This window comes from Argopecten irradians, chromosome 11, assembly GCF_041381155.1.
Source record: "Argopecten irradians isolate NY chromosome 11, Ai_NY, whole genome shotgun sequence".
Taxonomy (NCBI): domain Eukaryota; kingdom Metazoa; phylum Mollusca; class Bivalvia; order Pectinida; family Pectinidae; genus Argopecten; species Argopecten irradians.
In genome coordinates, this window is record NC_091144.1 from 5,332,318 (window position 1) to 5,349,863 (window position 17,546).

Here is a 17,546-nt window from a genome sequence, read left to right on the forward strand (position 1 = left end):
TATAAGTTCTATAAGTTTTTTAAGATGTTCTATATCAAAAATCAAATATAACAGACCAGAAATACAATTCTTTATCAAACAATGTTACCTCTTTTGCTAAATTTAACCTACAGGTTATACCAGATTACCAGTAATTAATGATTTTGATAATTCATCAATCCTATTGTAAAAGTATCCAACAATCAGAAATCAGTTTTTATCTAAATTTATATATATTACATATAGAAAATTGAAACAGAAAGACAACCCTATTTTTCTCTCCCCTTTTTTCCGGGTCCTTGGTCTAGTTGGTCCAAGGTTTCACAGTAGTCATGTAAGACAGTGTGAATTTTAATCACTACTTCAATCAAATTAGAGTCAATTACAGCCGGCTGGATAGCCAACAGTGGGAAATTAGGCACTTCACTAGTATATTGGCAGTATGCTATCTAAGCTTTATACCTCCTAGGCCTTCTTTGTTAGGGCTCAAAGGGAGGAAGGGGTGCTATCATCAGTACCAGCTGTTCTGTCAATAGTACCAATGTAAGGAAGTAAGGGGTGCCATGTCAGCCGTTCTGTCAATAGTACCAATGTAAGGTAGTAAGGGGTGCCATGTCAGTCGTTCTGTCAATAGTACCAATGTAAGGTAGTAAGGGGTGCCATGTCAGCCGTTCTGTCAATAGTACCAATGTAAGGGAGTAAGGAGTGCCATGTCAGTTGTTCTGTCAATAGTACCAATGTAAGGTAGTAAGGGGTGCCATGTCAGCCGTTCTGTCAATAGTACCAATGTAAGGTAGTAAGGAGTGCCATGTCAGTTGTTCTGTCAATAGTACCAATGTAAGGTAGTAAGGAGTGCCATGTCAGTTGTTCTGTCAATAGTACCAATGTAAGGGAGTAAGGGGTGCCATGTCAGCCGTTCTGTCAATAGTACCAATGTAAGGTAGTAAGGGGTGCCATGTCAGTTGTTCTGTCAATAGTACCAATGTAAGGTAGTAAGGGGTGCCATGTCAGCCGTTCTGTCAATAGTACCAATGTAAGGTAGTAAGGGGTGCCATGTCAGCCGTTCTGTCAATAGTACCAATGTAAGGTAGTAAGGGGTGCCATGTCAGCCGTTCTGTCAATAGTACCAATGTAAGGTAGTAAGGGGTGCCATGTCAGCCGTTCTGTCAATAGTACCAATGTAAGGTAGTAAGGGGTGCCATGTCAGTCGTTCTGTCAATAGTACCAATGTAAGGTAGTAAGGGGTGCCATGTCAGCCGTTCTGTCAATAGTACCAATGTAAGGTAGTAAGGGGTGCCATGTCAGCCGTTCTGTCAATAGTACCAATGTAAGGTAGTAAGGGGTGCCATGTCAGTAGTAAGGGGTTCTGTCAATAGTACCAATGTAAGGGAGTAAGGAGTGCCATGTCAGCTGTTCTGTCAATAGTACCAATGTAAGGGAGTAAGGGGTGCCATGTCAGCCGTTCTGTCAATAGTACCAATGTAAGGTAGTAAGGGGTGCCATGTCAGCCGTTCTGTCAATAGTACCAATGTAAGGGAGTAAGGGGTGCCATGTCAGCCGTTCTGTCAATAGTACCAATGTAAGGGAGTAAGGGGTGCCATGTCAGCCGTTCTGTCAATAGTACCAATGTAAGGTAGTAAGGGGTGCCATGTCAGCCGTTCTGTCAATAGTACCAATGTAAGGGAGTAAGGGGTGCCATGTCAGCCTGTTCTGTCAATAGTACCAATGTAAGGTAGTAAGGGGTGCCATGTCAGCTGTTCTGTCAATAGTACCAATGTAAGGGAGTAAGGGGTGCCATGTCAGCCTGTTCTGTCAATAGTACCAATGTAAGGGAGTAAGGGGTGCCATGTCAGCGTTCTGTCAATAGTACCAATGTAAGGTAGTAAGGAGAGGGGTGCCATGTCAGCTGTTCTGTCAATAGTACCAATGTAAGGGAGTAAGGGGTGCCATGTCAGCCGTTCTGTCAATAGTACCAATGTAAGGGAGTAAGGGGTGCCATGTCAGCTGTTCTGTCAATAGTACCAATGTAAGGTAGTAAGGGGTGCCATGTCAGCCGTTCTGTCAATAGTACCAATGTAAGGGAGTAAGGGGTGCCATGTCAGCTGTTCTGTCAATAGTACCAATGTAAGGGAGTAAAGGGGTGCCATGTCAGCCGTTCTGTCAATAGTACCAATGTAAGGTAGTAAGGGGTGCCATGTCAGCCGTTCTGTCAATAGTACCAATGTAAGGGAGTAAGGGGTGCCATGTCAGCTGTTCTGTCAATAGTACCAATGTAAGGGAGTAAGGGGTGCCATGTCAGCTGTTCTGTCAATAGTACCAATGTAAGGGAGTAAGGGGTGCCATGTCAGCCGTTCTGTCAATAGTACCAATGTAAGGTAGTAAGGGGTGCCATGTCAGCCGTTCTGTCAATAGTACCAATGTAAGGGAGTAAGGGGTGCCATGTCAGCTGTTCTGTCAATAGTACCAATGTAAGGGAGTAAGGGGTGCCATGTCAGCTGTTCTGTCAATAGTACCAATGTAAGGGAGTAAGGGGTGCCATGTCAGCCGTTCTGTCAATAGTACCAATGTAAGGGAGTAAGGGGTGCCATGTCAGCTGTTCTGTCAATAGTACCAATGTAAGGGAGTAAGGGGTGCCATGTCAGCCGTTCTGTCAATAGTACCAATGTAAGGGAGTAAGGGGTGCCATGTCAGCCGTTCTGTCAATAGTACCAATGTAAGGTAGTAAGGGGTGCCATGTCAGCTGTTCTGTCAATAGTACCAATGTAAGGGAGTAAGGGGTGCCATGTCAGCCGTTCTGTCAATAGTACCAATGTAAGGGAGTAAGGGGTGCCATGTCAGCTGTTCTGTCAATGGAGTACCCAGGGGAAAAATAGGTACTTTGAGGTATACCTAAAGTGTACCTAAAGGCTACCTAAAAAGTACCTATCAGAATAGGTACGTTTTAGGTATACCTAAAAGATACCTATGGTTTTTGAGATATACCTAAAATGTACCCGATTTGGACTTTGAAATTCTCAAAGTACCTAAAACATACCCAATTTGGACTTTGAAATTCTCAAAGTACCTAAAACATACCCAATTTGGACTCTGAAATTCTCAAAGTACCTAAAATGTGCCTATGGTGGACTTTGAATATTTTAGAAATACCTATAATGTACCTAGTTTCAACTTAGTTTTTTTTTAGACTACCTAAAATGTGCCTCATATTGACTTCATTTCTGAATGTTACAAAGTACCTAAAATGTACCTATTTTTGACTTAGGATTTTTCCATGCCAGGTCCAAGTATCTGAAATATGTTAGGATGGAGTAATATGTGACTATGATAAATTGATTGATGTACATATTAAGACTTGAATATATTCTACATTCTCAAATGTACTTCTTTCCTGTGTTTTCTGTGCATTAAATTACATGTAGTCTTGCAATTGGATGTGTCAAATTTCCTCAGAAATTTTCGTTTAATTATCTTCAAATATATAATCATTATTTATAAACAATAATACTATAAATTCATTATTTTTCCTTTTCAACATTTGTATAATCTTCTGTTCATCATTTAATCACAGTTATTTGAAAATTATAAGAAACAAATATGCTTGTGGTTTATGACGGTAATCAAAATCACAGGGCATTTGTAAACATGTAAATTTTCACACCTGCATTGGCATTGACATAAATCTTCCCAAACGTGGCCAATTTTAAAATTGTTTCACATCTTACAGGATGTAATAAAACCATGTTTAGAACATTATGAAATAATTTTGATGACTTTCAGAACAGATTTACGTCAAAATACCTGTAATATTGGTGTGTTGAAATCCAGATTGAGATCGATGTACATGCAAAATAAATCCTTTAAATTTACATACAATTAAACAACTATCCATACATTCCATTAAAAGGGGTCTGGGGCCCATTATCCAGCTTGGATTAAACAAACACTCTACTTTATAGGTATGGAAATTATCGTTCAAATTAGTGATAAACACACGTGTAGTGAACATGTTCTCCAAGCTGCATGCCGTAAACCGATATGTATACAGTAAACAATTTTGTCGTAAATAGCTAGTCAGACTGATACTTGTGAGTAAATATTCTTTCCATTACAATAATACCAGGAATACTTTATTTATTTACTTTCATCAATTATCAACATCAAAATTGGTCGAAATATTTGTGCTGAAAGCTTCACTGACTGACTGAGGCACAGTCTGCATGCCGGAAACCAACAGTAAACACCGTTGTAGTAAATACGCTGTCGCTGATTAAATTATCTTTCTACTAGAATAACACCAGAAACACTTCAGTTATACAATTAAATCAATTAACAACTTCACCAGTTGAAATATTTGCCGAAAGTCTCACGGAGACAAGGATTTGTTTATGATGTACAGGGGAATCCCGGCCGGGGAATCCCCTTTGTTAATCACGTGACTTTTCGCGGGAAAATAGAGGAAGGTGTTTACGGAAGTATTTGAAAATGTAAACAACCCAGGCTCTCCTTTGCCGTGCCTACAGACGATGTTTTTGTCCTGTATACCACAGAAAATCAACTTGATGGGGGTTTATTTCATGCCTGTTAGCTGATTCATCAATCACGGCAAGTTTAATATGTCAGAATTCAGGTACGTTTTCAATTTTCACCGTAGCTCAAATTACCGGTTACAAGCAGCAGGTTGTAAATTTTAAAAATATCACAGAACCAAAATTTCTTGTTTTGGTAAATAAATAAGTCGTATAACTACTGAAAGCATGGCTTAGATTATTAGTATACCAAGTATTTCATGAATTTTGGACATAATTTAGATGAGTTTGAACGATTTTGATTGTTTATTATTATTATTATTTTTGAATTCACGGTTTGAGAAGAAAATATGTAGGCCTACTGTCTATTTGTTATTTAGCTCAAAAAGTGTCTTTTATGGGTTTTGGTATGCAAGTTGTGATGTTTTGCACACCATATACTATTATTGAATTAAAAAATGTAACTTGTAATATTAATATATATCTGGACGTTGTCTTCATGCTGGCAACAGAAAAGTAGGTCTCATCAATAATCGTCACCGACATTGAAAAGAAAGAGAATGTCCGGGTAATTTTCCTTAATATTCTGTTAAACAAAGCTGCAAAACTTTGATGATTGAAAGCTGTTACAAATATGCATGGAATATTTTGAAATACAAAGCATTTTATGGGTCCATATTTGCATGTAATTGGCTGGATTTTGATTAATTAAAATTATAATTCAAATATAAATTTGTGAAATTTATTTTTAAATTGGATACATAGTCTTATATGAATAAAGAAATCAAGCTATAGAAAGTAGAAGATATATATTTATCTTCAATTTGTACATAAATATGAAATTAAAATTTATTTGTTTATATTTTGGAATTTTATATACAGTATATTTCATATTTATGGTTCTAATGATTTAGTATTTATCTTGGTGAAATTTACTTCTGATGATGTATATATGATGCTTCCAATTAACTTGTAATGATTCATATAATTTTTTCCAGGAATATCAGAATGGGCCATGGTGAGGAAAGAAGAAAACAATCACAAGTTAGACTGATTATTGGAGATTTGCACCAATCAGACACTTTCATTGGTAAAAATACTCATAAATATGGAAATGAATTGTGAATTATCAATGTTTGTGTGCAAAAGCAACTAATCAATTCATTCACAAATCTAAATGAATTAAAATATTAATTGAAATGATGATAATTCTAATTGAGAAACCACTAACATATTACATCATTCTTATAATTATTATAATTGGTCGCTATCCTTCATTCATTTTTTTTTTACTTTCATCAGGTAATACTGCTGTGTGCATTGGAGTTAAAAAGTGGAGAAGACACTTCCCCCGGCATATACACTACAAAAGATGATTATATTAGGCGTGGTAATGTATGTAAGGATTTTATTAAAATAGATTAATTTCATGTACATGTAGGGTAAACTTCATGTTTAGTTTATTTTCAGTGTTGTATGCAAAGCAAATGTGACTTAAAGGTATTTAATAGTTAAATGAGGGGAAACAATTTAAAAAAAACAACTAAAATATCCTTTTTGGTGATAAAAATCAATTCTTTATTAGGTAATGTTCTTTTTCGAAAACTTTTCCAGGTCCTAAATGTAAAATCAAGACCTTGATTTCAAAGGGTTATATGATCACTTATAACCTTGATTTCGCTGGAACATATCATAGCAAAACTGAAGGCAGTTCAAGAGAAAAAACTGACCAATCACAGGCCTGCAGCAGATCTAGAGATTTAGTGATGCTCAACTTCAAAGCCATGCAATGTACAGTTAGTTGAGTCTTTTGATGTATATCAAAGGACCAAACTATCTTCTCATCTGATGTCATACACAGAGCCTTCAGTTTCGCTATGACATATTCCCAGGGTGTAAAAGATTATAAGTGATCGTAACCCCTGGAAATCTAGGATGGGCCAAGTATTACTAGGCTCTTATACCTATACTTCAATTCACTGGAACTTCTTGGTTTATATCTGGTGGGTTATCATGACCTACATTGTGACCTTTGACATACATATACAACTAAGAATAGTCTAACATATTTACAGTAGGACTTTAGTTAATGGTGGAGATGTGGAATGGTAGTCTCATTGAAAGAAATTCTTGTTGACTGTTAAATCAAAATGTGTAAGCATTTGTTTCCCTAAGTTGAGTAAAACAATTTTTAATGAGCTTATTATAATAAAGCGTTTGATTTGTTAATATTAGCGGAAACTTCAATATGTCTGCATCCAATGATGTAAAGTGGCCTTGCTTCATATTTTGTTAACTCTTGTTAACTCCTTCTGAATGTTTGCATATCTAGAATGCCGTTGTTTAGATGGTGTAAACCATTCATCAAATCTTTCAAAAACTGTTTCAGTGTTGAATTGCATTACTGATTACATATTTCGATAACTACTGGTGTTTAGATCTTTTGGATTCCTGCATGCTTTAATATTACCATTATTCTTTCAGTAAACTCCAACAAGAATCACCAGAACAACATTATCCTGTGCAAATCCGTCCACATTGTGAAGAGATATATTCATCAGTTGCAATCGACATGGAAACACTGTACCCTTTCCCTAAGATTACATCGCCACATCCAGTGTCTTATGATGGATTAATTGATGTGAAAATGCTAAAAGGACATGGATAGTAAAGCTTTTGAAAATTACTGCATCGAACAGTGACTATGTATCTTGAATGATGTATTCAACTATCAATAATATTATGTTGATTATTTTTGTGACTTGCAATTGATCAGATTTGTTTTGTTTAAAAAGCAATTTTTAAAATTACAATAAACTTTTTAAATGTTTTCTATTTTCATATTTCTATATCATGTTTTTAATGAGTTGTGAGTTCATGTTAAAAAACATGGGACATGTTTTAGGTAGCTTTCGGGTACGTTTTAGGTAGCTCTCTCTCGGGTATGTTTTAGGTAGCTTTCGGGTATTTTAGGTAGCTTTCGGGTATGTTTTAGGTAGCTTTCGGGTATTTTTAGGTAGCTTTCGGGGTATGTTTTAGGTAGCTTTCGGGTATGTTTTAGGTAGCTTTCGGGTATGTTTTAGGTAGCTTTCGGGTATGTTTTAGGTAGCTTTCGGGTATGTTTTAGGTAGCTTTCGGGTATGTTTTAGGTAGCTCTCGGGTACCTTTTAGGTAGCTTTCGGGTATGTTTTAGGTAGCTTTCGGGTATGTTTTAGGTAGCTCTCGGGTACCTTTTAGGTAGCTTTCGGGTATGTTTTAGGTAGCTTTCGGGTATGTTTTAGGTAGGTAGCTTTCGGGTATGTTTTAGGTAGCTTTCGGGTATGTTTTAGGTAGCTTTCGGGTATGTTTTAGGTAGCTTTCGGGTATGTTTTAGGTAGCTTTCGGGTATGTTTTAGGTAGCTTCGGGTATTTTAGTATTCGGGTTTTTAGGTAGCTTTCGGGTATGTTTTAGGTAGCTCTCGGGTACATTTTAGGTAGCTTTCGGGTATGTTTTAGGTACTTTGTATGTTTCGGGTATCTTTTAGGTATATTTCTCTGGGTATGTTTTAGGAGCTTTCGGGTATGTTTTAGGTAGCTCTCGGGTACATTTTAGGTAGCTTTCGGGTATGTTTTAGGTACTTTGTATGTTTCGGGTATCTTTTAGGTATATTTCTCTGGGTATGTTTTAGGTAGCTTTCGGGTATGTTTTAGGTAGCTTTCGGGTACATTTTAGGTAGCTTTCGGGTATGTTTTAGGTACTTTGTATGTTTCGGGTATCTTTTAGGTATATTTCTCTGGGTATGTTTTAGGTAGCTTTCGGGTATGTTTTAGGCACATCATGCCACTAGGCACATATTAGGTATACCTAAACTGTGCCTAAAACATACCTAAAATGTACCTATATTGACTATATAAAACCCCTCATCATTCTCCCTCTTTTTCTTTCTTACCATAAAAGTACCTAAGGTATACCTTAGGTATACCTAAGGTATACCTTAGGTACACCTAAAAAAGTACCTAAAAGGTACGTCATCATACACTAAGAAGGTCATATCAAAAACTGGTTCAAACTAAAATTTGAAAGAAAAAAAGGGGAAAAAAAGTTCTTGGTACAAATTTTGTTTCAATAGTGTCTTTCAAACTGTTTGTTTGCTTAGATTTCACTGTAAACTTTTAAAAGAGAATTTAGGTGCTAAAATAGAATTATTTTGATGGTAATGCATTAAAGTTGAATGGTTCTTAGTATGTGATGTGTTTGAAATAGCAAGAAATCACAGACACTTATTTTACCAGGAATGGAAGCTTGTGTCCTGGAAGCTAAAATTACTGACTTTATTTACCACATTGACCAGTCGTATAGCTGTAAGATTGGGGATCCTAATACGGATTTCTCCATGTTGAGTGATTGGACACTCCCTGGTCACACCTCTAAGGTGACGAGAGGTCAGATCAGGTGATAAAGTAGTGTATTTATATGTGGAAAATCTCCATTGTAATGACGTTGGTTTGGGTTTGTAGACAGTTTATACCCTTACCTTAAACACAGTCAATAGGCTGTGATTTCTAATCTGCCATGGACATGAAACAAACATTACGTGTAGCTGGCAGGGCAGATGGTTTCCAATTGTGCTAAGAGTACATTTGTTACTTTTGAGGTTATTTTTGAGGTTTAAGGTGATGTATCTGACCCAGATGGTAAGCTTGAGTTAACATGAGGTGTCTGTTTTATCAGTAAAGTACACCAAACATGGCTTTATCAACATGTCAGGCAGGCACACTCTCTCCAAATTACCAACTGATCGTCGACACGACCATAATGTGACGTCACAATGATACTGACGTCATAATAAGCGGGAGCACTGAACAACACACAACAACATTTGGTTACATAATGTGAAGTCACAGTAAAAATGTAAATCTGAGAGTATTGACACAAAATTTCTGACAACTAGATTTTCACCTATATTGCTAACTAGGTCAATGATACTCAGGCGTGTCATTATTGGGAGAGAAGAGGAGGTGTTTTCCTGGTCATTTACACAAAAACTGGCAGCAGTGAGCCAATTTACACTTAATAAGCTACTTCACATGCTTATATCACAAGTTAAATGGTCTGTCATTTTAGCTGTGAGAGTTGAAATTAGATTGTTAATTGTGCTATAGTGTATGAGAGTTGATATTTAAAATTTGTAGATACAAACTCACATCAAAGACAGAGTATGTATAAAAATCAATATCTACTACACACAAAATGGGGACAATTAATATGATTACCATGTGGCAGTCTGTTTAATAACTTGGAAAATATTTGACTAGAAATACTTAAATACAATACACATTATATCATTATGTTTGTTGGTGAACTTCTGCCATAGCAAATCATGATAGACCATATTCATATATTTGTATACAGTCAAACCTCTCTTAGTGACCACCTCTGTATAAAGACCACCTGCTTAATGATACCTATTTTCTATGGATTTACCTGATAATCCATTTCTTATCACTGATTATGACCGGTGGGCCAGGCCATTATAGATATAAGGGTTTACAGGATGAAGAAGTTTGCTTATTTCTGTGATTGAAGAGATTTAGAACAAATAAGACCAAACCAAAATGACTAATTACACATCATCAATCTGTATTTCTCCCTGTAACAGTTGATATTGTAGATGTTCTGTTATTAAAGTTTGTTGAGTGAAATAGCTTTAAGGTTGCTCCATTAGGAGTTAAGAGAATGGCCATATTATCTGGGTTTCTCTAGAACATATGTCTGAAGTACAAATTAGAGAGAAAGGTATATGTGAAAAAGTCAATTATTGTGGAATTGAATGAGAGAGAAGGGAAACTGAAAAAACTTGGCTGGTTTGTCTGTTTGTTGGCACCAGTACATGTAACCTTATAGAGTGGGGCCCTAGAGGGGGTTAAAGCCATTCTCTCATCCAAACCAGGGATGGTATCCCTATGCTGACTTATAAGAGTGGGGCCCTGGAGGATGTTAAAGCCATTCTCTATTCCAGAGCAGGGATTGTATCCCTATGGTGACTTACAAGAGTGTGCCCTAGAGGGGGTTAAAGCCATTCTCTCATCCAAACCAGGGATGGTATCCCTATGCTGACTTATAAGAATGGGGCCCTGAATGGTGTTAAAGCCATTCTCTATTCCAGAGCAGGGATGCTATCTCTATGGTACCTTATAAAGTGGGGCCCTGGAGAGGCTTAAAGCCATTCTCTCCTCTAGATCAGGAATGGTATCCCTATAGTACCTTATAGAGTGGGGCCCTGGAGGGAGTCAAAGCCTCTCTCCTCCAGAGCAGGGATTGTATCCCTATGGTGACTTATAAGAGTGTGCCCTGGAGGGGTTAAAGTCATTCTCTCCTCCAAACCAGGGATGGTATCCCTATGGCACCTTATGCAGTGGGGCCCTGGAGGGTGTTAAAGCCATGCCCTCCTCCAAACTGGGATAATGTCCCTATGGTACCTTATAAAGTTGGGCCCTTGAGGGGTTAAAGCCGTTCTCTCCTCCAAACCAGGAATGGTATCCCTATGGTACCTTATGGAGTGGAGCCCTGGAGGGGGTTAAAGCCACCCCTCCTCCCAACCAGGAATGGTATCCCTATAATACCTTATAGAGTGGAGCCCTGGAGGTGGTTAAAGTCATTCCCTCCTCCAAACCAGGGATGGTATTCCTGTGGTGCTTTATAAAGTTGGGCCCTGGAGGGGATTCTCTCCTTCAAACCAGGGATGGTATCCTTATGGTACCTTATAGAGTGGAGCCCTAGAGGGGGTTAAAGCCATTCTTTCCTCTTAACCAGGGATGACTTTAAATTTGAATTGAGAGTTCCTGACGCACCTGCCTATATGAGTGGGAGTATCATTATAATAGTTAAATTGACCTTCTACCCTGGCATCAGTAGAATTTACTGTGTAACACCTACAACACAAGCAGGTAAATCTGTGGTCGGTAATGGGGCTAAACCCTTAATTACTATGATCAACCTGTCAAGGTCAGGATCGTGATTAGCAGCTACTTACAGAGGTGCCGTGTGATTACTGCTACTTAGCTGTGAAGGGGCTAGAGGCTGTTGATAGCTACAGAGACCGTTAATGGGGTGTGACAGGGTGCTCCACTGCTACTGGTTCACTCTCAATCACATATTTCATCAGGATTCCGTGAATAAAAAGACTGTATAGGAAACATTAATGGGTGTAAGGAAAGGTCCTGGATATCAAATGTTCTTCTCCAAAATATTATTTATAATTCTAAATAAAAAAAACATGACCTTCTTGAGATCTCCTTTGTAATATCTGTTTGTGGAGAGAAATTGATGTTAGACAGGTGATATGTTAGGATATGATTGGAGACGTTTAGAATATTTTAAGATGCAGGAAGGATAGATTGAAACTGATTGATAGAGTATGATAGTTGTCTAAAGGTTAATCTTAACTTGTCTAGACTTTGAAACTTTTAAGCTTGAGAAGAGACTGAGTTTTAAGACAAGGACAGGAAAAGTGAACTTTGGAGAGGTGTTAAGACATTGATGAGAAGCGAAGCAGGGAAAGTTTTAAGACAATGACTGGAAGGGAAGCAGGGAAAGTTTTAAGACAATGACTGGAAGGGAAGCAGGGAAGGTTTTAAGACAACGACTGGAAGGGAAGCAGGGAAAGTTTTAAGACAAAGACTGGAAGGGAAGCAGGGAAGGTTTTAAGACAATGACTGGAAGGGAAGCAAGGAAGGTTTTAAGACAATGACTGGAAGGGAAGCAGGGAAGGTTTTAAGACAATGACTGGAAGGGAAGCAGGGAAGGTTTTAAGACAATGACTGGAAGGGAAGCAGGGAAGGTTTTAAGACAATGACTGGAAGGGAAGCAAGGAAGGTTTTAAGACAAGGACTGGAAGGGAAGCAGGGAATGTTTTAAGACAATGACTTGAAGGGAAGCAGGGAAGGTTTTAAGGTTTTTGATTCAATAAAATGAGTAAAACAACTTGTCATAGGTGGTTAATAGAACCCATTCTGCCTTTGGACTAATTGACAAAGGAGACTTAAAGAAGAGTTTAGATGGGATGGGAACTTCAGGAGAGCTGAGGTAAAACAAAGTTTAGATGGGAACATCAGGAGAGCTGTGGTGAAACAAAGATTAGATGGGAACTTCAGGAGAGCTGAGGTGAAACAAAGTTTAGATGGGAACTTCAGGAGAGCTGAGGTAAAACAAAGTTTAGATGGGAACTTCAGGAGAGCTGAGGTGAAACAAAGTTTAGACAGGAACTTCAGGAGAGCAGAGGTAAAACAAAGATTAGATAGGAACTCTAGAAGAGCTGAGGTAAAACAAAGTTTAGATGGGAACTTCAGAATAGCTAAGGTAAAAAAAAGTTTAGATGGGAACTTCAGAGTAGCTAAGGTAAAACAAAGTTTAGATGGGAACATCAGGATAGCTAAGGTAAAACAAAGTTTAGATGGGAACTTCAGGAGAGCTGAGGTGAAACAAAAGTGACTGTGAATGTTAAGCTAACTTGTGATCTACTTGTCCAACCCTTGGTGTGTTTACATGTGTGTATATTATAGTGTATGGTGGGATATGTAGGTTAAACTGGTTCATCCTACCAACTGTGTGTAAATAAACCTTACTTATACTAGCAGGCTGGCACACAGGGGCCATCTCAAAACCAGTTTCTGTTCAGCCAGATAAAACAAAATAGACTATTTAAGTTTTAAACAAAACCTGCAGAAGCCACTGGCCAAGCTTCTCATGTGGAAAAGTTGAAACAGGTGGGAATTTTTATTACTAATAGGAACATTCCTTTTATAAAATTGAAGAAATATTTGAGTTAACATTAAAAATATCAGGATGGACAGGAAACGGGCAATCCTGTCTGAAATCAGATAGGTGTCTATTATGTGTATCATTGCGACTGGGGGGGCATAATTCTCACAAAGGGCCGACTGATTGTTCAACATGTCGGAAATATTACAGGGATCATTTCAAACTGAGTTTTTCAAGAACAAAAAATTATGCCTTGCAAGTTGACTTCTGGATAACAAAAGTCTGGGGTTCTCCAGTCAGAACGTGTCGGGTGTATTTATTTCTGATCATATTCAACATAATCTTTGGACTGATCATAACAAAAGCTACATTGTATGGACATAAGAGGCCAGTAGTTTGTTAAATTGATTTAAATATCAGTCTCGGCTTGTTATCTGAATTGTTATGAATAATGAGAAGACCAGAGTGGCCCACTACTTCTATAGATAATTCACATGTTCTGTCGACTGTAAACTCACTGTGTACATATACAGAAAAAAAAATGTACAAAAGCAGGAACTTTATAACGGAGACATATCAAACTACAGAAGTCAACAAAAAAGGTCCTATTTGAAATACAAGGAATTTGGTTTAATGTTTAAATAGTAACAAATAAGTATTTGAATCACTCGGGGCTCACAGTATAGAGGTGGTGTGAGTCCCTGTAAGTTCCTAAAATGTTAGATCCTAGTACATTACAAAAGTGAGTATTCAACCATTTATTTTATGATATTTACTAATATCATTTCAACCAAAATTTAATCCTGCAAGATATATAACTCCATTTGACTATTAGCCTGTGATGACACTTCCGGTCAACATGACCTCATTTAACCTTAAGCCTTTGATGACACTTATCCTAACTTGACCTCATTTGACCTTTAACCTGTAAAGACACTAATTCAACTACTGTAATTTGACCTTTAGTCTGTGAAGGCACTTATCCAACATGACCTGATTTGACCTTAACCTGTGAAGGCACTTATCCAATATGACCTGATTTGACCTTGAACTTGTAAATGCTCTTATCCAATGATTTTATTACTCCTGACGGTTTTGTGACCTTTTTAGCCTACCATCATCAGATGGTGGGCTATTTCATGTGCAGGTTCCCCCAGGTCCCTAGTTGTGCATATTGCAGTTTGGGACCGATCAGTGAACAAGATGTCCGACAGGATGCCATCTTGGATTTTGACATTTGCAGTTTGGGACCACTATTTCTCAGAAAGTACAGAAACGATCTGTCTCAAATTTCATATGAAGGCTCCCCAAGGACCTTGGTTGTGTATATTGCATTTTGGGACCAATCTGTCAATAAGATGGTTGACTGGTACCCATCTTGGATTTTGATAATTGCAGCTTGTTACTGCTATATATCTCAGAAAGTACTGAAAGGATCTTTCTAAAATTTCACATGTAGTATGTAGTAAAAGCTTGAAAAGTAGAAAAAGATCCCTCTTTCCATTGTCAGACTTAATTCATGTTTTGGTGGGCGCCAAGATCCTTCTGGGATCTCTTGTTTGAACTTTGAATACTCTTGACTCTTTTTGACCATACTTGAACTTTGACCTGGAAGACTGTTTTGTGTATTATGTAGGTGATTACCACATGCACAGTTATGGCTTGTGAACATTGCTGCCAATCAAATCCACATTTAGATCTATTGTCATGCTAAGACCTCATTACTGTATTCAAGAAATTCATGGTGGAAAAAGCAGAATAATTTCTTTGTGCCTCTAACACCTAAAGCGATCTGATGTGTTTTTAATATGATTACACCTCGCAGTTAAAATAACATTTACATGTTCACAGTTTGAGAATATTTATTAACCTTGTGGAGGATAACTATTGGTTCACAGCTGAAATAGTTGTTACACGTTATAGATCACTTGTAATGACTAAGCACTTTTAGGGAATGTACACCCTGTTTAGGGTATAAAGTTATAACAATGTGATTTCCTTATTTTTTCCTTTTCCTAAATCACATTATTTTTGTAGTTAATTTTGAAATTGAACACACAGATGACGCTATAGACAACAGATGTTTGTGTGGGAGACTAGCTCATTTCTTTCCTCCATTTCCTCCCAGTAAATATCATTGTTTTTGGAGATACTTAGAAAACGGGGAAATAGGTGGGAGTGCCAGAACCTATAACGATGACGATTTCCCTCCATGATGTCCAATTAGACGGGAAGTGTGCTTAATTTATCACTGAGACAAGTGGGGTGCTTCATGTACTCCGCACAACCAGTACAAAAAAACATTTCTCCTGTTCTATTGTTCTACTATAACAACCGCATCTTCTATTTAACACATGGTAGACGTTTGTATCAAATAATAAAACATTATTTTCTAACCCCCTCATAAAATAAAAAAGATAGATTAAAATAAATGATTGAATAATAATAAACAAAAATCAAGTGATTAACTTCATCTTTCTATCTTTTCCTTGACATATTCTTTATCCTTTATCGCTTTTAGTTTGATTCCTATTTCCTGGAGTATCACTTCCTTTCCTTTAGAGTTGTTTAGTAGATGGTGGCAAACCTATGTAGCCATCTGAGCTCTCAGATACACTTATATCTGTTGTAATGTCTACTGTCACTTAGACTGACAATATATGTACGGATTAATGGACGTGTGATAAATTGATAAATAAAAAATGATTTAATGGTACGAGTCTATGTGTGATGAGAATGGACCGTCAGTGAACGAGTAAATGCTGCGTTATATGTAACATACACAGAGAGTTATTGAAGTAATCGTTGATACAAATTACTACAGAACTTTAAAATTAGATCTGAGTGAGATATTTTAGAAGAAAAACAAAAGACAAACCAAAAGATAGTAATTTCTGCTAGGAGTTAGCCATATGCTGGGTTCATGTGGTTTATGTAAACCAGACATAATGTTTACAGTGAAATGGTGTAAATTTTCACAGCCAGGTGCCCAATTAGATGGCCCTGTTGGTATTTAGGGAGGGGTTCCCTTCTCTTCTGTTTAACAGTGTGACCTGTGACCTGACATACTAGAACTGAAAGGACTGAAAGGGCGCTAAATCTTCAAACAAGAAAGTGTCCTAATTGGAAACTGTCTAATGTATTACTATTAACTGATTTCTAAATTGTCAAGGTCAAGGTCAAGCCAACAACCTAATTGTTGAATTATATAGGTCATATATAACAAGAAAATGTAAATTTTGAATTTGAATTAAGATCAATATTCAAAAATATTATCATTATCAAAAATCAAAAAGCTGTTTGTTATTTGTATCACATCCTGCCGACCTTTTACAACTCGACCATCAGATAGTCTCTAAAGTCTTGGCAAAAATCTATAAAATCTTGGAAATCGATTATTAACATTTGATGTTTTTACTGTGAACTTTTCAATGAGATGAAGCAGGATGAAAAGCTTCCTTGATGTTATAGTAAACATTTAAATGATTCTTGCGCCACATCCACCAGGGTCTGCAGCATGGCCAGGTTTTTATAGCAATGGTTGGAACCCTAGATTTCATTGGCAATGTTTTGTGTTACACACACTGCTTACACGCATGTTAACAAACTGCCATACAGAGAGGGTCTGGTATTTTATCAATTAATTGAAAAGTGCCCTCTTATCTGGCACAAGAGGAAGTTTGGGATGTCGAATGTATCCTTGTATGCTGTAAGTCAGGCAGTACTTAGATGTTTCCTCTCTGTGGTTAAACGATGTTTTTATAAATAACTATACCACACTTTGTATGGAGATATAGTAACATTGTTATGTGGATACCTACCTCTTAGGTCACAGTGGTACTGAGATATAATAACATTATCTGTGGTATTGTGGATACTCAGGTCGCAGTGGTACCCAAACAAAGGTACGTAAACATACACCAAGTACCATAGATAAAATCACACTCTACAGTTTATGTACGAACTGTGTTTGAAATGCGACTGTCATTTATGTGTTATGTAAGCTGGTTCCACAACCATTGAGGGTTTGAATTTGCTTATGCTCCAGTCCTCAAGTATTTTACCCATTTTAATTTGGATTGCTCATGGCACGGCAACAGCAAGCATGTTTCTGTTTGATTCAAAATAAAATGTTTGCTAAATAAAATGTTAATGTTGACAAATATCATGGCGGGGATTCAAACTCGAGGTGGAAAGATTAAGTTGTGTTATATCATCTTAGCGCTCCCTGAGGTATGATTCTTAGAGTTTGATCTTAGGGGACAAATGATCAGCACATACAGCAAAACTCAGGATCTTCT

The 17,546-nt window shown here is 37.3% G+C and overlaps 1 protein-coding gene and 1 long non-coding RNA gene across 7 annotated transcripts in view; both read left to right on the top strand.

Moving 5' to 3' along the window:
- LOC138334348 (vitamin D3 receptor B-like) overlaps positions 1 to 17,546 on the top strand; it is a 580,118-nt gene that overhangs the window by 459,881 nt on the left and 102,691 nt on the right. The window contains exon 1 of one of the 6 annotated variants that reach the window (XM_069283007.1): positions 17,130 to 17,150. The exons of the other annotated variants lie outside the window; for them this stretch is intronic. The gene's annotated coding sequence lies outside the window, so the exon portion shown is untranslated. Of the gene's footprint in view, positions 1 to 17,129; positions 17,151 to 17,546 lie in introns of those variants that run through there. 6 annotated transcript variants of the gene reach the window in all.
- Positions 2,831 to 8,505, top strand: LOC138334343 (uncharacterized). The gene is made up of 7 exons (XR_011210112.1): positions 2,831 to 4,606; positions 5,504 to 5,595; positions 5,808 to 5,900; positions 6,990 to 7,384; positions 7,655 to 7,764; positions 7,935 to 8,173; positions 8,218 to 8,505. It is a non-coding gene; the product is annotated as an uncharacterized lncRNA (long non-coding RNA).